The following is a 26303-nucleotide window of genomic DNA, read 5'->3' as shown; positions in this document are numbered from 1 at the left end:
GCAGGATTGTTTTTAACCTCCAGCTTATCGGAGAAGCTCAGTAATTGGGAAGGAACAGATTTTTCACACTGTGATCCGATCTTATTCTCAGTCCCAGCTCTGCCCCATACAATCTCCGTTCCCTCTCTGCAGACTTAGGTCAGCAGTTCAGTCCCATTTTGTCAGTGGATTGCAAGTGGCAGGGCCAGTGACACCGTCGGACGGCAGCGCCTCGTCTGTCTTGGTGGCACATCCTTCTGCCTGCAGCCTGGCGAGGGGTGGCCGTGTTTGAGAGATTAATCTCAAATCGGTTCCTTAGCACCCTGCAAGGAGGTTTATCCCTGATTCACCAGGAGATTTGGAGACCGGGGTTAACATCGCTTCTGTTTCGCTCCCTCGCTCCCAGAATCTTTGATCTCTGTGTTAGGGATGACTGCAGCTTTAGAAGGATGAATTAATTACGCTTTGCTTGATTTTCTCATCTGTAAGGGAGAGAAGTGATGTATTTCACAGGCATGTTATGAGGTCGCTCGAGAACCTCTCAAAGGAAATATTACAGGAGTGAGAAATAGGGATTTTAACCAAGTATAAACTAAAGTTTGCCAAAGCAGAAGGCTCTTTAACATTCACTATTTTTATTTGTTATGTGGATTAATAATTAAATATCCTTACCAGAAAGAGGAAGATGTTGTCGCTTTTGACTTTTACAGCTCTTCTGAATTTTTTTCTACAGCGTTGATCGTGTACTCCATTTTTTTCCCAAATGTTGTCTACCTCTGTGATTCAATTTTCGTACAACAAAATATACATTGTTAAAAGCAGAACACCTTGCAGTCATGCTGTGCATTTCAGTGAGGTTTTAGACATGAAAAGGGCAACCAAGTGTGGCCAGAATTCATATTTGCTATATCCCACTGCAAATGTGAATGAAAAAGTGGGCTGCACTTCGTGGTGAACATGACTTAGTCAGAAACTGAGCTCGAGGGATAAAGCACTGTGGTGTGTACAGTTTGATTCAGTAAGTGTAAAAATTTGCTCTGCTCGCGTATTAAGGGGACCGAAGGTCCATGTATCTTACCAAATTCAGCAACTTAACTGTGACAGCAACACCTCCTCCCTTGGTTTTACCAAGTCTCAGCTACTTTCTTCGACGTGGCACAAGCACAGCGTGATGAAACCAGTCCCAGGCTGTCCATCGACTGGATTTCACACCGGAGCGGTTCATAGCAGCAGTTTTTAACGTCCACACTCACCCTCTGGCTGCCTCAGCCCATTGTTTCTCTTGACATCAAGTTTAGCCGCCGGGCTTTTCCTGAACAGCCGGGCTGCTGATGGGGTTTATCCGAATCTGGGTGTTTCTTTCTCCACGTGCTGAAAGCAGTGGAAGAGGTTCTTGGTGCCGTCTGTGCTCATGGAGCTCCTGCAGGGAAAACGTGTCAGACGTGTTTCCACGCTCGTGATGGGTGACCCCTGAATCGTATCAGCTTTTAAATTGGGTAGAGTCCGTCCTGGGTTGCTCTTCTGCTCCTCATGAAGGGATTATACACAGCTTTTGCTCTGTCAGGAAGTTCCGGAATTTATCAGGAACATTTCTGTATTAAACAAGCCTTGTCTTTGTCAATATGACCAACTGTAGAAAGTAGTATATAGGGCTTTTCTGCCAGCATCACTACTTACTTTTGAAAAGTATGTGTCATTAAACTCATAATTTGACAAATCATCATGTTAGGTTAATAGTAACAATCGTGGTTAAAATCTGACTCTTTTCATACAGTCCTTCTCATCCATAGAATTCAAAGCACTTTATAAAGGACAGTAAGGTTTTTTATGGGGAAATGACTATAGAAAGATGAAATGACTTAAAGACACATTTCATGTAAGAAACTGAGCTTGTCATAGACAGTGACTATGAGCCAGCACGGTGCACTTGCAGCCCAGAAAGCCAACCGTGTCCTGAGCTGCATCAAGAGAATTGTGGCCAGCAGGTCAAGGGAGGGGATTCTCTCCCCTGCTCAGCTCTGGCGAGACCCCCCTGCAGTGCTGTGTCCCGCTCTGGGCCCCCAGAAGGGGTCCCGCAGCTCAAGAGGGTCCAGAGGAGGCCTCAAAGATGCTCAGGGGGCTGGAGCACCCCCCTGTGAGGACAGGCTGAGAGAGGGGGGGTTCAGCTGGAGAAGAGAAGGCTCCGGGGAGACCCTAGAGCGGCCTCCCAGGGCTGAAAGGGGCTGCAGGGAAGGGGGGAGGGACTCTTGGTCAGGGGGTAGGGATAGGATAAGGGTAATGGTTTTAAACTGAGAGAGGGGAGATTTAGATTAGATCTGAGGAAGAAATTCTTCCCTGTGAGGGTGGTGAGGTCCTGGCAGAGGCTGCCCAGAGCAGCTGTGGCTGCCCCCTCCCTGGCAGGGTTCAAGGCCAGGTTGGACGGGGCTTTGGGCAACCTGGGCTAGTGGAAGGTGTCTCTGCCCGGGGCAGGGGGGTGGGACTGGATGGGCTTTAAGGTCCCTTCCAACACAAACCATCCTGCAGTTCTCTGAAGGGGCGGTGATGGGTTTGCCAGGTCTGCGTGTAATTCTGCATCTGGGTCTGTTGTGATCTCCTGGGCTGACTGGAGCTGGGTTTGGTCCCGGCTCTGGCTTTCTCCGAGGGCCGGCAGTGGGGCCTCTCGCTGGGTTGGAATGACGGTGACACTGGAGATTCATGGGTTTGTAAATACTCCGAAAAAAGGCAATACAGGCGATCTCGTGAAACTGCAACCAGATTCTCAGCCAGTGAGGAGCGTTCAAGCCCCTATCATCGTGTTTTCCCGGTGTTACTCCACGGGCTTTTCAGGAGAAAGCGCAGGCTGTGTGCAGTGAGGATTGCTGCGATTGCTACTGGAGGCACCCCTGGAGAAATGGCTGTTAGTGGAAGGGGCGGCTCGTCACGGCACAAATTGGCTTCATACACAAGAACAGCCTACCAAGCCTCCAAGCAATTATTCCTCTCGTGGGGTGTGTTCTAGCTGAAGAAGGGAAAAAAAACCCACACAACAGAAACCACCATACGGACTTATCATGTCATGTTTAAGTGTAGGTTGAAGAGGTGAAATTTATCAAAGTAGAGAAGAAACAGGAGGGAAGATGTTGTCTGGGCTTGCTGCCGCGTCACCCACGCGCGGGGTAGCCGCGCTGTGGCTGCTGCCAGGCTGCGTGGTGCTGCTGGCGTCTGGGCAGGTTGTGAGCGACCCATCTGTCGACAGCCTCGCGGACGGCGTCGTCTCGTGTCCCGCCGCGCTCGGCCTGCTCGACGAGGAGACTGAGCTCGGGGATGGAGAGGTCGAGCAGCTCCGTGGACACCCGGGTCACCTCTGCGAAGTGTCGGAGGATGAACGCGTCGGCTGCGTCTCGCAGGTCGGGACAGAAGTAATACCCTGTGAGCCTCCAGATGCCGATGCAGTTTTCCAAGCAGAGCTGGGATTTGAGGAACTCGCAGCACAGCCCAACGATGCCCATGACATTGAACTGGCCTGCTGCGATGAGCAAACTCTGCACGTTGTCGACCGTGACCGGCGCTGTCCCGGTGTAGGCATAGTTGATGATGAGGCTCATCATGTCAGGTGAAGTGCCGGAGATTTTATATACTGGCTTCTCGGCGCTGTTCCACCCGCTGCTGAACAAAGCCCTGCAAAACCAAAGCAGCGGGGGGGAAGGGGGTGAAAACCAGCTTTGCTGGGTTAAGCCCAGACCCCTTGATCCCCTGGGCTGCCTTCCCCGGGCACCAGCGTGGGCACCCGCAGTAGCCATGCCGGGAGGCCGGGCAGTGGGTTAGTGCCCGTTTGAGGAGCTGGGGCTGTAAAAAGGAGCCACAGCCTCGAGCTGCGGCCAGAGAGCGACAGGGCGAGGGTCCCCTCACTTCAGCAAGAGCAGCAGCGAGTAACGTCCTGTGGGGCAGGAAAACCTCCTGGCACCGAGGGCAGGTGAGCCCGGCCAGCCACGCTGGCAGCCCTGCACCGCCTCGGGGCTCGTCAGGCACCGCCCCGGAGCTGCTGGTAGGTGCTGGGCTGGGGGTGAGTTCTGGTGCTCAGGGAGGGACCAGGACCAGGGGAACTGCTGGGTGAGAGTTTAGTGCTGGTGGGAGCGCTGGAGATACCGCCAGGCGCTGTGAGCCAGGCCAGGAGCTGCCGTCTGTCCCCATGCCCTCCTGCGTCCAGCACCGACCTGAAATAGTCGCTGCAGCTACATAGGATGGTCTCGTGAGCCTCCAACTCGACACCGTCCACGCTGATGACCACGTCACAGCCCTTCCCCTCCAGGCAGCGATCGCTGAAGCTGGGGGAAGCCATCTCCCTCGCCCGCCTCTCCGGGCGTGAGGACGAAGAGCCGGCGGGCGCTGAGCTGTCACCCCTGCTGCAGCCCAAGGCAGTGCCAGGTGCTGCTCCCTGTGGTGCTGCGGAGCGTTGTTGTGGCGCCCCAGCATCACCCTGGAAACCCTGCCCGGTGGTTCTGGAACCACCCCGGTATGATGTCACCCCCTCACAACGTCACGGACGCGGGGGAGCGGGGCCGGCCGTGAGCTCCTCCGCGGTGATGGGGTCCTGGTCCTGCCGGGCCTGGCTCCATGGCTGCCCTCGGCCTTTGCTCGACCACAGCCCCGGTGACCCGGGACCCCCATTCCCCTCATTTCTGCCCCATTTCTCCCTTAACCCCTCATGGGTTAAAGCCTCCTGGGTGGAGCCTTCCCGGGGCGGGGTCTGCTGTGCTGGGGCGTGGCCTGTCTCCACCTGCAGCTGTGGGATCTCTCCCCGGTGGGTGGAGCGGCTCAGAGGGTGTGGCCTGTTGGTGGGTGGGGCCATCCCCAGAGCCCCGCCCATTATTATTGAGCTGTGGCTGAGGGGGCCTCTGAGGGGGCACAGCTTTCCCCTATAAGGGTGTGGCCTCTCCAGGGGTGTGTCCCACCTCGGGGCGGGGCTTTCCCCACTCTCCCTTGCCATAGTGACGAGAAAGGGAGTTCTCTTGAGGGTGTGGCACCTTCGGGGGTGTGGCCCAGGAGGGGGCGTGGCCTATTCAGGAGTGGCGTGGGCGGGTCCAGGGGCATCATGGTGACATGTGGGTGACACGGTGACATGGGAGTGGCACTGAGACATGGGAGTGGCACAGTGACTTTAGTGTGGCACTGTGAAATGGGGATGGCTCTGTGACATTGAGGTGGCATTGTGACAGGAAAATAGAACAGTGACAAGCAGTGGCACTGTGACATGGGGACGGCACTGTGGCATGGTGGTGGCACTCTGACATGGGGACAGCAGTGTGTCACCGGGGCAGCACTGTGACATGTGGACGGTACTATCATATGGCAGCGTCACTATGATACGGCGGTGGCACTGTGACATGGGGATGGCACTGGGACATGGGAGTGGCCCTGGGACAATGGAGTGGAACTATGACATGGGGATGACATTGTGACAGAGGGGTGGCACTGTGACATGGTGGTGGCACTGTGACATGGGGTCGGCACTGTGACATGGGGAGGTCAGTGTGACATGGGGAGGTCAGGGTGACATGGTGGTGGCATTGTGACATGGCGGTGGCATTGTGACATTAGGACGGCACTGTGACATGTGGGTGGAACTATTGCATGGGGGCGGCACTGTGACATGTGAATGTCACTGTGACAGTGGGGTTGCACTGTGAAATGGGTAAGGTACTTCGACATGGGGGTGGCACTGTGACATGAGGACAGAACTGTGACATGGGGGCTGCATTGTGACATGGTGGTGGCACTGTGACATGGGGATGGCTCTGTGACGTGGTAGTGGCACTGTGACATGGTGACGGAACTGTGTCATGTGGATGGCACTATGACATTGGGACGGCACTGTTACATGGAGAAGGCACTGTGACATGTGGGTGTCACTGTGACATTGGGACGGCACTGTGACATGGTTGTGGCAGCGACATGGGGACTGTACTGTGACATTGTGGTGGCACTGTGACATGGGTGCGGCACTGTGACATGGGGATGGCACTGTGATATGTGGATGTCACCCTGACAGTGGGTTGGCACTGTGACATGGGTGCAGCACTGTGACATGGGGACTGCACTATTAGGTGGGGACAGCACTGTGACATGGGGATGGCACTGTGACATGGGGACGGCACCAAGTCATTAGAATTCCACTGTGACATGGGGAAAGCAGTGTGACACGATGGTGGACTGTGACATGGAGGCAGCATTGTGACATGGGCGCGGCATTGTGACATGGGGGTGGCTCTGTGACATGTGGATGGCTCTGTGACATGGGGGCTGCATTGTGACATTGGGGTGGCACTTTGAAATTGGGGCGGCACTGTGACACTGGGGCGGCACTGTGACATGGGGCCGGCACCTTGTCATGGGGGTGGCACTCTGACATGGGGACGGCAGTGTGTCACGGGGCCGTCACTGTGACATGTGGACGGTACTATCACATGGCAGCGTCACTATGATACGGCGGTGGCACTTTGACATGGGGACGCCACTGTAACATGAGGGTTCCACTGTGACATGGCAGTGGCATTGTGACATGGGGATGGCACTGTGTCACGGGAAGGCACTGTGCCATGGGGACAGTACTGTGACATTGTGGTTGCACTGTGACATGGGATGGCACTGTGACATGAAAATAGCTCAGTGACAAGGAGTGGCACTGTGACATGAGGGCAGCATTGTGACATGGGGGCGACACTGTGACATGGAAGTGGCACTGTGAAATGGGAGCAGAAATGTGACATGGGGGTGACACTGAGATATGGGGTCAGCACTGTGACATGGGGACAGCCTTGTGACATGGGGGCGGCACTGGGACATGGGGACAGCAGTTGGACATGGGAGTGGTACTGTGATGTGGGGGTGTCACTGTAACATGTCGGTGGCACAGTGACTTTCTGGTGGCACTGTGACATGGGTACGGTGCTGTGACACTGGAGTAGCACTGTGACACGGGGGCGGCACTGTGACATGGGCGTGGCATTGTGAGAGTGGGATGGCACTGGGTCATTAGAGTTGCACCATGACATGGGGACGGTACTGTCACATGGGGGCGCCACTATGATACGGCGGTGGCACTGTGACATGGGGTTGGCACTGTGACATGGGGTTGGCACTGTGACATGGCGGTGGCATTATGACATGGGAGTAGCACTGTGACATGTAGGTGGCACTGTGACATGTGGGTGTCACTGTGACATGGGGACGGCACTGGCATGGTGGTGGCAGCATGACATGGGCAGTGCACTGTAACATGGGGCGACACTGTAACAGTGGGGTGGCACTGTGACATGGTGGTGGCATTATGACACAGGGGTCACACTGTGACATGGGGATGGCAGTGTGACTTGGGGGTGGCACTGTGACATGGCGGTGGCATTGAGACATGGCAATGGCTTTGTGACATGGGGACGGCACTGTGACATGGGGACAGCACTGTGACATGGCGGTGGCACAGTGACATGTCGGTGTCATTGTGACATTTGGTCGGCACTGTTTCATGGGGGCGGCACTGTCGCATGGAGGCGTCACTATGATACGGCGGTGGCACTGTGACATGGGTACAGCACTGTGCCATGGGGGTGGCACTGCGACATGACCGTGGCATTGTGACATCGGGTCGGCACTGTGACACAGGGGTGGCACTGTGAAATGGGGACGGCCCTATGACATGGGGACGGCACTGTGACATGGTGCTGGCATTGTGACATGTGGGTGGCACTGTGAAATTGGGATGGCACTTTGGCATGGGGGTGGCACTGTGACATGGGGAGGGCAGTGTGACATGGGGGTGGTGCTGTGACATGGGGACGGCACTGTTACATGGGGGAGTTACTGTGACCTGGATGTGGCACTGTGACTTGGGGGTGGCACTGTGGCATGTGGACGTCACTGTGACAGTGGGGTGGCACGGTGTCATGGGGGCGGTACTGTGACATGGGGATAGCAGTGTGACCTGTGGGTGCCACTGTGACATGGCAGTGGTTTTGTGACATGGGGATGGCACTGTGACATTGGATTGGCACTGTGACATGGGGACGGCACTGTGACATGGGAACAGCACTGTGACATGGCGGTGGCATTGTGACATGGGGGTGCCACTGTGACATGGGGACGGCACTGTGACATGGGGGTGGCACTGTGACATGTGGACGTTACTGTGACATGGGTGTGGCACTGTGACATGCGTGTCGCACTGTGACATTAGGGTGGCACTGTGACATTGGGGTGGCACGGTTTCACGAGGATGGCACTTTGACATGGGGACGGCACTGTGACATGGCGTGGCACTGTGACATGGGTATGGCACTGTGACTTGGGTACGGCACTGTGACATGGGTGTTGCACCATGAAAGGCAGTGGCATTGTGACATTGGGTTGGTACTGTGACATGGGTCTGCACTGTGACATGGGCATGGCACTGTGACCTGGGGGTGGCATGTGACATGCGGGCGGTACTGTGACCAGGGGGTGGCACTGTAACTTGGCAGTGGCACTGTGACATCTGGTCGAAATGTGACATGGGTATGGTACTGTGACATGGGGGCTGCATTGTGACATGGCGGTGGCACTGTGACATTGGGGCGGCACTGTGACATGGGGACAGCAGTGTAACGGGTGTAGCACTGTGACACGGGGGCAGCATTGTAACATGGGGTGGCATTGTGACATGTGGACATTACTGTGACAGTGGGGTGGCACTGTGACATGAAGACGGTACTGTGACATAGAGATGGCACTGTGACATGGGGATGGCACTGTGACATGGGGACGGCACTGTGATATGGGTGTGGCATTGTGACATTGTGGTGTCACAGTGACATGGGGGTGGCTCTGTGACATGTGGATGTCACTGTGACAGTGGGGTTGCACTGTGACGTGGGGACGGTACTGTGACATGGGGGTGGCAGTTTGATATGAGGACAGAACTGTGACATGGGGGCTGCATTGTGACATGTGGGTGGCACTGTGACACAGGGCCGGCACCTTGACATGGGGACAGCACTGTGACATGGGGGTGGCACTGTGCCATGGGGGTGGTACTGTGACTTGGAGGTGTCACTGTAATATGGCAGTGGCACCGTGACATTCTGGTGGCACTGTGACATGGGTACGGCACTGTGACATGGGTACGGCACTGTGACATTGGGGTGGCACTGTGACATGGGGATGGCAGTGTGACATGGGGACAGTACTGTGACATGATGGTGGCACTCTGACATGGGGACAGCAGTGTGTCACCGGGGCAGCACTGTGACATGGGGACGGTACTATCATATGGCAGCGTCACTTTGATACGGCGGTGGCACTGTGATCTGGGGGTGGCATGTGACATGCGGGCGGTACTGTGACCAGGGGGTGGCACTGTAACTTGGCAGTGGCACCGTGACATCTGGTCGAAATGTGACATGGGTATGGTACTGTGACATGGGGGCTGCATTGTGACATGGCGGTGGCACTGTGACATTGGGGCGGCACTGTGACATGGGGACGGCACTGGGACATGGCGGTGGCAGCGTGACATGGGCAGTGCACTGTAACATGGGGCAACACTTTAACAGTGGGGTAGCACTGTGACCTGGCGGTGGCATTATGACACGGGGGTCGCACTGTGACATGGGGACGGCAGTGTGACTTGGGGGTGGCACTGTGACATGGCGATGGCTTTGTGACATTGGGTCGGCACTGTGACATGGGGGCAGCACTGTGACACGGGGGCGTCACAGTGACATGGGGAAGGCACTGGGACATGGCGGTGGCATTGTGACATGGGGTGGCACTGTGACATGGGGACGGCAGTATAATTGGTGTGGCACTGTGACACGAGGACAGCATTGTAACATGGGGGTGGCATTGTGACATGGTGGCATTGTGACATGTGGGTGGCACTGTGACATGTGGACGATACTGTGACAGTGGGGTGGAGATGGCACTGTGACGGTTTTGGCACTGAGACATGGCAGTAGCATTGTGACGTTGGTTCGGCACTGTGACATTGGGGTGACATGAAAATAGAACAGTGACAACGAGTGGCACTGTGACATGTGGGCGGCATTGTGACGTGGCACAGTGACATGGGGACGGCACAATGACATGGAGTAGCACTCTTACATGGGGATGGCACTGTGCCATGGGGGCATCATGGTGACATGTGGGTGGCACGGTGACATGGGAGTGGCACTGAGACATGGGAGTGGCACGGTGACTTTAGTGTGACACTGTGAAATGGGGATGGCTCTGTGACGTTGGGGTGGCACTGTGACGTGAAAATAGCTCAGTGACAAGGAGTGGCACTGTGACATGAGGGCAGCATTGTGACATGGGGGCGACACTGACATATGGGGTCAGCACTGTGACATGGGGACAGCCTTGTGACATGGGGGCGGCGCTGTGACAAGGGGACGGTACTGGGACATGGGGAGGGGTCAGCACTGTGACATGGGGACAGCCTTGTGACATGGGGGCGGCACTGTGACAAGGGGACGGCACTGGGACATGGGGAAAGCATGGGAGTGGTACTGTGATGTGAGGGTGTCACTGTAACATGTTGGTGGCACAGTGACTTTCTGGTGGCACTGTGACATGGGTACGGTGCTGTGACACTGGAGTAGCACTGTGACACGGGGGCGGCACTGTGACATGGGCGTGGCATTGTGAGAGTGGGATGGCACTGGGTCATTAGAGTTGCACCGTGACATGGGGACGGTACTGTCACATGGGGGCGCCACTATGATACGGCGGTGGCACTGTGACATGGGGTTGGCACTGTGACATGGCGGTGGCATTATGACATGGGAGTAGCACTGTGACATGTAGGTGGCACTGTGACATGTGGGTGTCACTGTGACATGGGGACGGCACTGTGGCATGGTGGTGGCAGCATGACATGGGCAGTGCACTGTAACATGGGGCGACACTGTAACAGTGGGGTGGCACTGTGACATGGTGGTGGCATTATGACACATGGGTCACACTGTGACATGGGGACGGCAGTGTGACTTGGGGGTGGCACTGTGACATGGCGGTGGCATTGAGACATGGCAATGGCTTTGTGACATTGGGTTGGCACTGTGACATGGGGACGACACTGTGACATGGAGGCGTCACTGTGAATCCCAATTCAGCACTGTGACAACGGGGGGCGTCACTGTGACATGGGGACGGCACTGTGACATGGGGAAGGCACTGTGACATGGCGGTGGCACAGTGACATGTCGGTGTCATTGTGACATTTGGTCGGCCCTGTTTCATGGGGGCGGCACTGTCGCATGGGGGCGTCACTATGATACGGCGGAGGCACTGTGACATGGGTACAGCACTGTGCCATGGGGGTGGCACTGTGACACGGGGGTGGCACTGCGACATGACCGTGGCATTGTGACATCGGGTCGGCACTGTGACACAGGGGTGGCACTGTGAAATGGGGACGGCCCTATGACATGGGGACGGCACTGTGACATGGTGCTGGCATTGTGACATGTGGGTGGCACTGTGAAATTGGGATGGCACTTTGGCATGGGGGTGGCACTGTGACATGGGGAGGGCAGTGTGACATGGGGGTGGTGCTGTGACATGGGGACGGCACTGTTACATGGGGGAGTTACTGTGACCCGGATGTGGCACTGTGACTTGGGGGTGGCACTGTGGCATGTGGACGTCACTGTGAAGGTGGGGTGGCACGTGTCATGGGGGCGGTACTGTGACATGGGGATAGCAGTGTGACCTGTGGGTGCCACTGTGACATGGCAGTGGTTTTGTGACATGGGGATGACACTGTGACATGGGAACAGCACTGTGACATGGGGACGGCAGTGTAACATGGGGGTGGCACTGTGACATGTGGACATTACTGTGACATGGGTGTGGCACTGTGACATGGGGATGGCACTGTGACATGGGAACAGCACTGTGACATGGGGACGGCAGTGTAACATGTGGGTGTCACTGTGACATGGGGACGGCACTGTGGCATGGTGGTGGCAGCATGACATGGGCAGTGCACTGTAACATGGGGCGACACTGTAACAGTGGGGTGGCACTGTGACATGGTGGTGGCATTATGACACAGGGGTCACACTGTGACATGGGGACGGCAGTGTGACTTGGGGGTGGCACTGTGACATGGCGGTGGCATTGAGACATGGCAATGGCTTTGTGACATGGGGACGGCACTGTGACATGGGGACAGCACTGTGACATGGCGGTGGCACAGTGACATGTCGGTGTCATTGTGACATTTGGTCGGCACTGTTTCATGGGGGCGGCACTGTCGCATGGGGGTGTCACTATGATACGGCGGTGGCACTGTGACATGGGTACAGCACTGTGCCATGGGGGTGGCACTGTGACACGGGGGTGGCACTGCGACATGACCGTGGCATTGTGACATAGGGTCGGCACTGTGACACAGGGGTGGCACTGTGAAATGGGGACGGCCCTATGACATGGGGACGGCACTGTGACATGGTGCTGGCATTGTGACATGTGGGTGGCACTGTGAAATTGGGATGGCACTTTGGCATGGGGGTGGCACTGTGACATGGGGAGGGCAGTGTGACATGGGGGTGGTGCTGTGACATGGGGACGGCACTGTTACATGGGGGAGTTACTGTGACCTGGATGTGGCACTGTGACTTGGGGGTGGCACTGTGGCATGTGGACGTCACTGTGACAGTGGGGTGGCACGGTGTCATGGGGGCGGTACTGTGACATGGGGATGGCAGTGTGACCTGTGGGTGCCACTGTGACATGGCAGTGGTTTTGTGACATGGGGATGGCACTGTGACATGGGAACAGCACTGTGACATGGCGGTGGCATTGTGACATGGGGGTGCCACTGTGACATGGGGACGGCAGTGTAACATGGGGGTGGCACTGTGACATGTGGACGTTACTGTGGCATGGGTGTGGCACTGTGACATGCGTGTCGCACTGTGACATTAGGGTGGCACTGTGACATTGGGGTGGCACGGTTTCACGAGGATGGCGCTTTGACATGGGGACGGCACAGTGACATGGCGTGGCACTGTGACATGGGTATGGCACTGTGACTTGGGTACGGCACTGTGACATGGGTGTTGCACCATGAAAGGCAGTGGCATTGTGACATTGGGTTGGTACTGTGACATGGGTCTGCACTGTGACATGGGCATGGCACTGTGACCTGGGGGTGGCATGTGGCATGCGGGCGGTACTGTGACCAGGGGGTGGCACTGTAACTTGGCAGTGGCACTGTGACATCTGGTCGAAATGTGACATGGGTATGGTACTGTGACATGGGGGCTGCATTGTGACATGGCGGTGGCACTGTGACATTGGGGCGGCACTGTGACATGGGGACAGCAGTGTAACGGGTGTAGCACTGTGACACGGGGGCAGCATTGTAACATGGGGTGGCATTGTGACATGTGGGTGGCACTGTGACATGGTGGCAGCGCTGTGAAATGGGGGAGGCATTGTGTCATTAGAGTTGCACCATGACATGGGGACGGCACTGTGACATGGGGAGGGCAGTGTGTCTTGGGGGTGGCACTGTGATATGATGACGGCACTGTGACATGGCGGTGGCACTGTGACATTGTGGTCACACTGTGACATAGGGATGGCACTGGGACATGGATATGGCACTGTGACATGGGGATGGCACTGGGTCATTATAGTTGCACTGTGACATGGGGACGGCAGGGTGACATAGGGATGGCACTGTGACATGGGTGTTGCACTGTGACATGGGGACAGCAGTTGGACATGGGAGTGGTACTGTGACGTGGGGGTGTCACTGTAACATGGCGGTGGCACAGTGACATTCTGGTGGCACTGTGACACGGGTACGGTGCTGTCGCACTGGGGTAGCACTGTGACATGGGAGTGGCATTGTGACAATGGGACAGCACTGGGTCATTAGAGTTGCACTGTGACATGGGGACGGCACTGTGACATGTGGGTCGCACTGTGACATGGGGACGGCATGGCAACATGGGGGTGGTGCTGTGACGTGGGGGCGTTACTGTGACATGGGGACTGCAGTGTGACATGGGGGTGGTGCTGTGACATGGGGATGGCACAGTTACATGGGGGCGTTACTGTGACTTGGATGTGGCACTGTGACATGGCAGTGACACTGTGACATTCTGGTGGCACTGTGAGATGGGGTGGCACTGTAACATAGGGACAGCAGTGTGACATGGGGGTGGCAGTGTGACATGGGGGAGGCATATTGACAAGGGGCCTGCACTGTGGCAATGGGGCAGCACTGTCACATGGGCGTGGCACTGTGACATGGGTGTGGCACTGTGACATTGTGGTGGCACAGTTACATGGGGTGACATTGTGACAGTGGGGTTGCACTGTGACATGGGGACGATACAATGACATGGGGACGGCACTGTGACATGGTGGTGGCAGTGTGACATCGGCAGGGCACTGTGACATGGTGGTGGCACTGTGACATGGGGACGGCACTGTGACATGGTGGTGGCAGTGTGACATCGGCAGGGCACTGTGACATGGTGGTGGCACTGTGACATGGTGGTGGCAGTGTGACATCGGCAGGGCACTGTGACATGGTGGTGGCACTGTGACATGGTGGTGGCAGTGTGACATGGGGGTTGATTTGCGGAGAAATCACTCTATAACTGTGGAGTTACAAAGTAGGTATGTTTATTCAGCGCCGGGCGCATGGGGGATCGCTCCACCACCAGCATGCGCACCGTTTGCAGCTCCCGTCCGGCTCGTGTGTTACAGAACAGTGCATGTTCATAGAACGCCTGGACATACACGGAGTCTACCCCGCCCCCCTCGCTCCTCATGGCAATCGGGTCTCCTCCCCTCGCGCCTGCGCCATGAGCTCTTCAACCTCCCGGCTGGGGTCGCAGCTTCCTGGGGAGGGGTCGTAAAGATGAAGTACCTCTTCTTCCTCGCTGATGAACTTTTCACCGTCGCTCTGCGCAGCCTCAGTTGTGCTCTGGCTTCTGTCCAGACTGCCAGGCCAGTTTGTGCTGGTGTTTGGGTAGTCTGTTGCTGGTGCCCACACCTTCAAGGACCGGGGTAGACTTCTCTTTGAGCTAGGAGTGAGTCGCCTAGCAACGTTATCAGCACCTGCTACGTCTTTGCGAGCAGCCCCATACGCCTCCTTTTGTTTTTGCGCAAGTCTTGCACCATCAATCTCAGACTGTTTAGACTCCGCGTCTCACTAGGAGGTGGTGCAATGTAGTACTTTGGGAAGGACAGGCCAGTGGCTGGGCTCTGGGGGATCTAAGAACCTGCAGATTACTCAGGGTTGATCCACCAAAGACTGTGGCTCGCCAGCTGCTTCTCCAGTCAGGAAAGCCAAGAATCATCACACCCCGCAGCCTTTTTAAATTGTTGGGTGGGGGGGTGTTGTTTGGGGGTTTTTGGGGTTTTTTTTAATCCTATCAGTGAAATTCATCTGGTGCCCAGATGTTTGCTGGCAGAGGTACATAGAACTGCCTAGTAAGGAGGAATGGCCAAGAAGCAGCATGTCCACAGGCTATGTGGATCAAGGCAAAGGCTCGACTCCACACCGGCCAGGATCCCCATGCCCTAGGGGAGCTCTCAGTGAGCAGACCTGTTCCTCAGTCCCTTGTTCAATGGCTGTTTAAATATCACTTTCCACTGGACCGATGAGAGGTATCAGCTGCTTCTGAGTCTTCAGATGTCCTAGTATATGCCTCACAGTACCAGTGAAGAGCTAAAGTAGTGCAGGATAGTCCAGGTTGTTGGAGGTTGAGGTGAGTGCTAGCAGGATCCCTTTGGCTCAGCTGCAGCAAGATAAAATCTTGCTGCCCTTCCCAGAGCAAACCTTCTCATCCCGCATGTGCAGAGGAGAAGCACTACCCCTGTCCTCCTCTGAAGACCACCTCTTGCTCCTCTGGTCTGTCTCCCACCCTCTGCAAGGCCTCCTCCCCCAAGGACCAGAGCAAGCACAGCAAGGGCAGGCTGCAGGCAAGGCCGCGAATGGGTGCATGGGGAGTGGGGAGCATTCATCAGTTCAGTTAGACCGATGAGCTAGTCCTGATAGCTCTCTCTTCAGAAAGTTCACATCTGCAAAACTGGCTCTTGAGGAAAAGCAGGACAGCAATTTTAAGTGCACTAAGAGACTTTTAAAAGCACAAGTTGTGTTTGGACATCCAAAGCTGCAAATGTTTTGATGATCTTCAGATTAATTGAAGGATGTTGCAGTCTGATTTAGTTTCTTCATTGCCCTGGTGACAAATTGCATATCTCTGTGATACGGGTGGGTACCTTTACGAACTTAATCCTAACTACCGCTAAGTAGGTGTGGGCAGTAATAGTGCCTAGCCCTTACCTCAGGGGGGCCAAGTAATCAGGACTTCACTGACGGGGAGCGGGGGTGATAAAATCGTATTATTTTGGGGCAGGGAAAGCTGACTTCTTAGGAGATTTATCCTGTCAAAAGCCTGGGGCTAAAGCCGGATCCTGTCTATAAGCTCCATTGCCAGCTCGTCAGTTCTGTGAAAAACAACCATAGAGCTGTCATGAATCCAGGGCATTTTGGGGATCTGGGCGAGTGTAGAGCAGGGGTCCTTGTATGGTTCTTATCTTAAATAGACTGTGTCAGGTACCGCTGGCATCAGGCCAAACACAGAATGCAAACCCAGGCATTGCAAACCCCTATGGACCCAAACGGCTGTTGTGCACTGCAACAGCTTCTTCCACGCAGTCCTGCAGAGAGGATGCTTTTAAAGCACATATGGACTCTGATCTTCCCAACTTCTAGGTGACCCCTTGGGGAAACTTACAGAGAGTAGGGTTTAGGAAGGTTGTAGAAAACAGATCTGAATATTTCTGGTGGTAGCACAGCAGGGAGTAGAAGATACCACGGGGTTGGTTCAGCGTTGAGGTAGGTGCTCTAGTTGGAGGCTTTAAAATGGTGTTCTGAAATCTGGGAGCGGCCAAGTTCTCTGCTCTGAGGAAGGCTTGTTCCCATCACAGCTCTCTGATTCTTCTGGTGCTCACTTCTGTGCAGGTGTTCAGCATAAGTCTGGGAAAGCTGTGGTGGTATGGGACCTCTGATCATAATGTGCTACATAATCTGTGTTGTAAATTGGTTTCCAGTTCTGGATGCTCCTTTCTCAAATCATGCTAATGGTAAGTAGGGCAGTTGCATGTCCTGGTTCCTGGCTGATTTAGTATGAGCAGGGTTAAAAAAAAAAAAAAAAAAAAAAGTGCTAATGTTAGGCAGTTGCATATTCTTCATACAAAACTACTTCTAGAGAGTCTTTCAGAATTTAGATAATTTCTTAACAAGAACTATGTCACTTCACAATGTGCTGTGTGAGTCTAGCATGTATCAGAATACATAATACTCATTCCAGCTGCAGGGCACTGTGGTGACAAGGAATATTAAGATTTTTTAAAAAAACCCCTTGATTAAAAATAACACTTATTGCAAGATCAAGAATTTCAGTGCTAGAAGGAGATCAGATCTTGGCCTTTGTTGAATTACCTAATTAACCTAATGCTCCAACATTTTCCAGTTTTTCCAATGTGATGGAAAACATTTTGTAAACTTGAAGGATTGTGGAAGAGAAATACTGGGCTTTCCGATTCAATTCTGTAATAGGGACAAATAATGAAGGAGAATCAGAAGAATGTTGTGGAATTTGTGTGTTAGAATTAGCCAGGCTTGGCCCCTTTCTCAAATTTGCTGCAATTGCATGAAATAGTTGAAGATGAAAAATGAGGTTGTCAGCCAAGACCCAAGTGCCCTGTCACATTGCAACCACTAAAATAGGTAAATAAACTTTGTATTAAATATGAAAGTGCAGTTTAACAGAGGACAGGAATACTCAGCTGGAGCAAAGTCCCTGACAAAGGAATTGCTCATTTTTCTTTTAACTGTATTTTTGTTCTTACACACAGAAAAATGTATGCATAGGCTTCCGGTGCGATCAGCTGGAGTATCACTGTGTGGAGCCCCAGATGAACATGCTGAAGGAGACAATGCTGAAGAGGGGGAAGCTGTGTGTCTTAGCCAGAGTCATAGAATCGTAGAATCATAGAATGGTTTGGGGTGGAAGAGACCTTAAAGATCACCTAGTTCCAACCCCCCTGCCATGGGCAGGGCCACCTTCCACTAGCCCAGGTTGCTCAAAGCCCCGTCCAACACTTCCAGGGAGGGGGCAGCCCCAACCTCTCTGGGCAACCTGCGCCAGGGCCTCACCACCCTCACAGTAAAAAATTTCTTCCTCTTATCTAATCTAAATCTGCCCTCTCTCAGTTTAAAACCGTTACCCCTTGTCCTAGCCCTACACTCCCTGACAAAGAGTCCCTCCCCACCTTTCCTGTAGCCCCTTTCAGTACTGGGAGGCCGCTATGAGGTCTCCCTGGAGCCTTCTCCAGGCTGAACACCCCCGACTCTCTCAGCCTGTCCTCATTAGGGAGGTGCTCCAGCTCCCAATCACCTTCTTGGCCTCCTCTGCACCTGCTCAAGCAGGTCCATGTCTTATGCTGGGGCCCCTGGAACTGAACACAGGACTCCAGGTGCGGTCTCACAAGAGTGGAATAGAGGAGGAGAATCAACCCGCTGACCACATTTTTCCTGATGCAGCCCGGGACACGGTTGGCTTTCTGGGCTGTGAGCGCACATTGCTGGCTCACAGTCAGTTTTCCATCCACTACTACCCCAAGTCCTTCTCCACGGGGAGGGCTGTTCTGAATCCACTCATCCCCAGGGGTACCCTCATACCCAGGGGTACTCGAGCCAGCATGTTGCTAGAAGCAAGCATCGTGTTTTCCAGCAGTGGTTCAGAGGGCTATGAAGATTAATGGGCTAGTGTTAACTAGCACAGCTCCCTAGCTTTAGCAGTACTATGTTTGAGACTGGTTTCCTTAAGAAAGAAATCTTGCATGATCATTACATCTGTCTGGTCTTCCTTCCATTCCAAATAACTCCTGACCCTGGTTGACAAACTTTATTGATCTGATGAATTAGCAGCGTTCCCAGAGTTAATGAATTTCCTACAAATAGTGGGGAAATTACTGGCCAAAACCCCTCCTGATTGACTCAGAAGTTTAGTGCTGTGTTAAGTCAACTGGCCTAGATCAGCATCAAGGCAAGCTGCAGGCTGTGCCCTCTCCAGCTGAAATGGGAGATCAGCTACAAATGGCTTGTGAGACAAAGAGAGAAGCTGGGAGTATTGCAGTGGGGAAAAGTAGAAAAGTTAAAGGATGCAAATGTACTGGAATTAATTCCACTAACTGGCAAATTGGATTGTTAAAGAACTAGAAAAGGAAGGATAAAATTCCCTGTAAATGTTGTGCCTTTCCTGTTGCTGCATTGTCCAAATACCTTCTAGTCCTATGCGAAGTTGTACAGCTCGCTTGTGTGACTTGTTCTGTCTTCAAGTATGTCCTTTCCACCTGCTGTCTCAGGCCGGCCTGCTCCCTGTGTCCCTGGTACACGAGCTGAAAAAAGCTGATGTCCACATTAGGTGGCCTGGTGGGAGAAAGGTGAATCCATGGTGACAGCAAGGGCAGTCCAGAAATGCAGCTGCACAACTTGGTGCATTGCTTTGGTGATGGTTGAAGCTTGTCTTGTTCAGGGGCCCCGAGTTGTGCATTCAGCTTGAGTGGAGCGTCTCCTTTGCAACTATCCATTCGCACCACGCCCAGTGCCACCAGCGATGATGCAAACACAATAGAAACTTGGACCTATAGAAGAGTGCACCCATGCTATCAGTTTTGTTGTGGCTATCCTTGCTCTTTCACAGAGCATCCAAATTCTGTTAAAATGAACTTGTGCTGAAGGACCATGTCGTGGAGAGAAGGGTCTGAAGACGTGGTCTGGCAGTGTCTGTCAAAATCAGTGAAGCCCTGCTGGGACAAAGGTGCGGATGCTCTAGATGTATGATGCTCTAGATGCTCTTGATCCCCGCCCCCCAAAAAAAAAAAAAAAAAAAAAAGGATGCGTGTGAATACCTTCTAGACACTGTTTATCAGCAGTGAGACAGAGCTTGGATCCACATGGGTTAAAAGGCCACATGGTCACTACAAGTTCCAGAGAAGACAGATACACTGCAGGACCCCCTGTGGCAAACACAGCAGCTGCTTGGTGCATGGAGTCTTGGCACAGTCATCTTTGCTGTCCCCAACAGGTATATGCACGTATGGAGCTGAGAAGGATGCTGGGAGTCTGCCCAGAGCTGAACTTGGCCTGGTTACACTCTGTAAGGTCGGTACACACTGAACTAGGCAAGAGGGCAGTGGCAATTTACCCAGCAGTAAGTGCTTAGGTATTTGGGACCTCTACCTGTGCAGAGCGAGAGGGGACTAAAGGCATCAGAGTCAGGAGGGTAACCCCTCTACCCCTCTTCTGGGGGTCGTTTTCCAGCAGGAGACTGGGGGGGGGGGGGCATATGATAGCATGAAGATGTGCCTAGGAGGCCATATGGAAGGAAAAGTGACACAGCAACTGGGAGGGGTGTGGCTGGAAATGCAAAGTTAGGCACAAGGCATGGTGGTGGATCTGCCTCATTGCTCTCACACCCTGGTCACTTCTGTTGCATTTTGTTGTGGGATGCAGCAGGAGTTTGCCAGCCTTGAGGCACAGTGGAGTAGGAGGATGACTCATACCTAAAGTATGATAAATTTTGAATTAAAAATTTAAGTCACAGTTGGACATTTGGATTAAAAAAACCCAGAAACTGTTTCAAACTATCTGTGACGGAAGATGTACTGAGAGATACCGCTAGCTGCTCTGTGATTAATATTGATTGCAACTGTTTGAATCTGTAACTTGCTAATTGTGGCTGGCTGTTACCTACCCCTTTTGGTGTGAGTGAGGTGGCCTGCTCTAGAGGCTGGCTCAGGGGATGATGCAGTTGCACCTTTAGTTGGTGCAAGTGGCAACAAGTACTGCACATGGTTGTCATTCCTGCACTAACCCAGCTCCTTGCTACACTGTGGTGTCTCATCCAGAGATGCTCTTTTGTGAGAGTCTGTCAGTCCTCCAAGTTAGGAGATGTCGGAGGGATAAGATGTTTCTCTCCTGCTTTAACAAGACCTGTGCTTCCGTCTCTCAGACAGCTTTTAGGAACTTCAATCTTAGCCCCTCATCTCAGAGTATATAGAGCACATCAACAAAGATTTGGGTTCAGATTTGATGATGTCTTAGGTGTTTCATGAAGAAATATCAAGAGCTGAGTAAGTCCTTCTGACCAAACACTGTTAAAATTTGGTTATTGTATGGATATGTATTATAGGGAGAAAAAGCAGAGAAATGGCAACATTTCAGTTTGGCAGATAAGACTAACAATAAAGCTATGCAAATTCAGATTGGATGCTGAACACACATCTTTCATACTGAGTGACTGTTGGGGGAAAGCGTCCACCAAAAACTCCTTCAGCTCTTGATGTCTTTGAATTACAACTAGGTACCTTCCTTCTGGCAAGTTATTTGTTTTAGCACAGGCACAGTTGGATGATGGCCCGTGGTTTGTTATAGAAAAGGTCAAACTTGATGATCTCTCTGTCTGTTCTGGAATTAAAAATCTCATGGATAAATAAGACTTTTTCTTCAAGTTTTGTTTGCAAGTAAAAAATCTTTAGTGTTAATTAGCATTAGTTTCTTCCCTTTTAGTATCTTCCTTCTGGTATTTTCATGAAAGATTAATCTTTTATGAACAGTATTAAAATAGAGCTGTTAGCATCCTCAGTGATAGCCATCTTTTAAAATTAAACCTACAAAATACTAAAATCTTCCTTGAGAAATAAAAGGAGCAAATAAAGAGCTGCAGCCATACTGACCACTGGTTGTACTCAACAGCAATTTTACTATTCGGCTGTTCAATTTTCTGTCAAAGAGATTTTTATTGTGTGAGTATGCATATTGTGAGGCTGCTGTACAACTTGGGGCCACAAAACTTTGTAGCAGGTAACCAGTAAGGCAAACCAACAAAATGTACCTTTCTGCAATGAAAAACACACATGGTGAGGTTCAAGGGAATTTCAGTTATGATGGGTATTGCCGAGGAATATATATGACATGGGACACACTGGAAATTACTGGAAAACTACCAAAAAGATTCACTTGTGTTGAAGTGTTATTAAGTATGAACAGGCCCATGCTGAAGTCTGTTTGAAAACCTAGGCCGTATGCTGGGTATTGTCAAATCTCAGACTGGTAATCTCTGTTTCATTATAGCAGGCGAGGCTTTCAAAAGATCTCCAGGATTAGGCAACGGGCCCCTCCTGAAAGTAATAGCCAGCATACCCAATTAGCCCAGACCTCCTCTGCAAGGGTGGTTTAGCCCTTTCTCTCAATCATCTCTACTCAATCTATTATTCCAGCCAGGCATCTCTTAATCTTTTTGAAAAAATTCGCTACACCCAGTCACAGGTACTAACATACTTACTGACAACATGGGAATGTGTGTACAAGAGTGAGGGATGCTAAGTGGTCAGTTTGACGCTTGTCATCTGTCTGGGGTACCTTCATCTAACCTCCCATGAGTCTGTAGAGTGCTATCACTCAGGTTATCACTTCCAGGTCTAGAATAAACCTAGTTTGGAGGGGGAAACTGCCAATTCTTGGGGTCTTGGGCATGCACCCTTCTGCATAAATAGTACTTTTCAAGTGGAGTTGGAGATAAATGCTCTCCGATGATTTGAACAGGTCTGAGCTGTCCATCTGAGTCCTGTGGGGAGGTGGCGGGGATGAGTGTAACCGCTTGTTTGGGCTCTGTTACCCAGGCATTCAGTTTGAATCTCAAATTCCAAAGCACTGCTGATTACTTACACTCTCAGCATGGGTGCTTTTGCTTTGGGGGATTTAGTGAAATGTCATTTCTAGAAATTGAGGGGAGAAGGGTGTTAAATGTCTCTCTAAGGCATCAATCACTGAGGCCTGTTGTTCCCAGAGCATGTGGGCGTGGTACATTAGTACTGACAGGGGCTCCTAAAATGCTTTCCTGCCCAGCTAATCCTCAGTCTATGCTTGCTCTTAAGACTATTGTTGCACAAGGCCCATAATGCTTAGACTGATTTTTAAACAAAACAGCTGGAAGTGGCACACGGGGACAAACTCCTTAAAACTAGCGGTGCAATTATGGTGGAGTTGCTGCTTGCACACTGAATACATCCCTCTTGCTCTGAATGATTGTGGTATTTGTGCCGGAGTACTGGAGCCCAACTTGTAATTCCTGCCTCCCCTCCCTTTCTTTCCTGAGGTGGGCTGGGAAAGGAAGGCACGCTGAGTTAGGTAGGACACATTTTCTTGTGTGCTTCTCAGTCTGGATGATTTCCTCTTTCAGCTCAAAGTTAGGTGTCCTGATTGTTCTTCAGTTTCTTAGGATAACTGAATTTACCCTGTTCCATCAAAGCAATGAACTCAAGCTGACTCCTTCAAACAGCCTGCACCTTTGGTAGGGAGAATTACATTCAGGCTGTCTTGTGCCGTGTTTAGGAGTGAGGTATTATTCTCAAAATAGGGGTATGGAGTTAATTATAAAAATCAAAGAGTTGAGCAAGGCTGTTTTTCAAAAGATTGTGCTGTCAGCTGTGCAGGAGGCTTTCTTGTTTCACACAGAGGCAATGCAGCAATAAGGGTTTTTTTCTTATTATGCACAGTGGGTTAGCTTTATTGTTATACACTGCTTACTAATTCTGTTGAGTTATTCTCCTCCTTAGTTCATCTATTGGAGGAAGGATGCTTGGAAAGGAAGCAAACGTCTCTTTAAATGTTCATATCCTCATTGCCAGCTTGGATGGCACCTCTTGCCACGCAAAAAGCGAGAGATGTTTTGTAGGGTATATCTGTTGCAAAGGAGGGAGAAATCCCAAGCCCTCTGGCCATCTCTGCTGTTGCGTGAAGTACCTTGCCATTGTCTGAGCACAACCAATGTTCTGCCCTCTCTTCTGATGTCTCTCACGTACCTCAATTCTTTGCTGTTAGTCTGAGATGCCCTTAGAACTCTGCTTCTTGATTTCCTTGCCTGTTGCCATTCTGCTCTCTCATTGCTCCTCTGGTACGGAGAATATTTCTCTCTCTTCTTTCCCATGTCCCTTAACTGCTTCTCTCTTTTCCTCTGTCTGTTCCTCTGTTGATGAAGATCCATATAGACCTGTCCTGTACACCTTTCTCTCTAGCTGCGCATCTTCACCTTCAGTCTGTTCCAACCAGCGGTCTCTATGTTGTCCCTTATTTCATACACATTTCTATTCGTGTCCATTTAAAACACACTTTAATTCCAGTTGGTTCTTGCATGAGGCCCCTCCACAAGCATCTCCAAAACTACTTAAGTGACTTCCATCCATCACACTACTCTAGTGAACATCTCAGTCACAGCAGCTACAGAAAAAACTTGGTTTTGGTCTGTGATTCTTTTGCTTGCTCTTGTTGAAAAAGAAATGAACAGTTTGCAGGAGTCTGTGTGCTGTGTTATGTGCCAAGTATTAATGGAGTATTTAATGAGTGTTAAGGGACTTGAGTTGATGCTCAGAAGTTTCTCCAGGGTTACATGGGTTGCCTGAATCATGTGCAATATATGAATCAAAATGCTATCTACAAGCTGGTTTAACCCATTTATACATTACAAGGATACATATGTGAAGCCAAAGGAGTTGGAATGTAGTTACAGCCTGAACATACCATATAAGCAGGTACTAAACACATTTCAGAGAACTGAGATGTATGATTTAGGTAGCCAACAGTCTTGGCATCATCTACAGGATAGCTATATCAGCTCTAGTACTGTTTGATCAGCAAAATATTGCTGCTTCTTAGGTTCCCCAAATCAAAAAGAAATCTGCACAACAACTCTACAGCCTGATAGGCCCAGGCTTTAAATTCTTTGGGCTTGGGACTGCTTCTCTGAATTGATTAGTGTTCAGTACCATGTTGTTCTGAATTCCCTCTTGCCTAGTTAAATTCAGCTCCTAAGACTTTACCACCCTTCTTCATTGAGATGGGAAGTACCTTTTATTCTTCCTCAGCTAGATACAACTCTTTTCTCCTCCTCGTGGATGTTCTAGCAATGCAAATTACCCATGTTAGCATGGGCTGCGGAGTGCAAAAGCTTTAGAGAAACCCCATCAGACAAACCGGTGGAAATTGTTAATTAGGGTCATTACACAGTTCATGGCTGTAGAGGCCAGCTTAACACGCTTCTTGGCAGTTTGTGCAAAAATATTGAGCCACCTAGAATCGTGGGCAGCTGCAGAATGATGTGAAAGCATGCCTTTTATCACCCTGTTGATGTGTCAGTTCTGGTATTAACTAGGACGGTGTGATGCAGTATTTTGCCACCTGCTGCTGCTGTTACTCATGTTTACTATGAAAGCTGAGCATTCTCCTTTGCAAAACACGGCAGCTCGCCAGCTACCTGGATAAAGATGATCCTTCTGCTGTTAGACACTATAGCTCTCTCCTTAGAAGCTTCATTTAAAGGGGGAATTGAAACAAATGTATCTATGGGAGACCATATTACTAGAGTTTTATTTTCCCAAATGATTTTTCAGCTTCTTTTAACCCAGAGATGAATATGTCAGAAAACCCAAAAATTTTAAGTGTGAGTTTTGCAGGGAGAACTTCTAGGTCTGCTTGTTTGAGTAAAGAAAAAACATTTTCCTTTCAGATCCATATTGGGCAGTTCTTTGGTACCAAAAGAAAAAACAGCTTTAAGAAGGGTGAGTGTGTTGTTGCTATGGGGGTTTTTTATTGGGTTGTTTTTTTGAAATTGTTCTTGTTCCTGCATCGAAAGGACAACAGGCATAGTGAAATATCCATTTGACAGTCTAAAATCATGTAATGTAATCTGACCTTGTAGAGACAGAGCTTCCACTGCCTCAATTAAGCTCGGTGTATTCACTTTCACTTTCTTCATGGAGGGAAAGATCCCTGCATACTTTAAAGGATTAGCATCGAGTAATAGGCATATGTTAAATACTTGTTATCCATTGCTGTTGACAGCACTTCAGCTGGGGGGGCGGGGGGATTAAACCAACGGAACAGAATATCTGTGGCAGAGGCAAAACACTTGTGCGTGAGTTAAGCCTGCGAACAACACGCCTTTCTCTGGCCGGTCAGTGGCAAAACTTTGCTGTAGACTCTGGGTGTGCCAGGTCCACAGGCAACCTCATTTTGCCTGGTCCTAACATGGCCTTACCTCAGTACAAAGCAGTCCAGGTCCTTTGACTTGGCCCAGATCTGAAAGTGGCCATGCTCTTGCTCTTCAAAACTTGTGCTGAAATTGTCTGAGATGAAGACTCAACCCTCTGTTATGTCCAAATGATCACAGAGGGCCCTTTCCAAACTCCTGGAGTCTTCTCCAAGAGGAGAA

This window comes from Athene noctua, unplaced genomic scaffold (genome assembly GCF_965140245.1).
Source record: "Athene noctua unplaced genomic scaffold, bAthNoc1.hap1.1 HAP1_HAP1_scaffold_50, whole genome shotgun sequence".
In the NCBI taxonomy this organism is placed as follows: Eukaryota; Metazoa; Chordata; class Aves; order Strigiformes; family Strigidae; genus Athene; species Athene noctua.
This window is presented reverse-complemented; position numbering follows the sequence as displayed.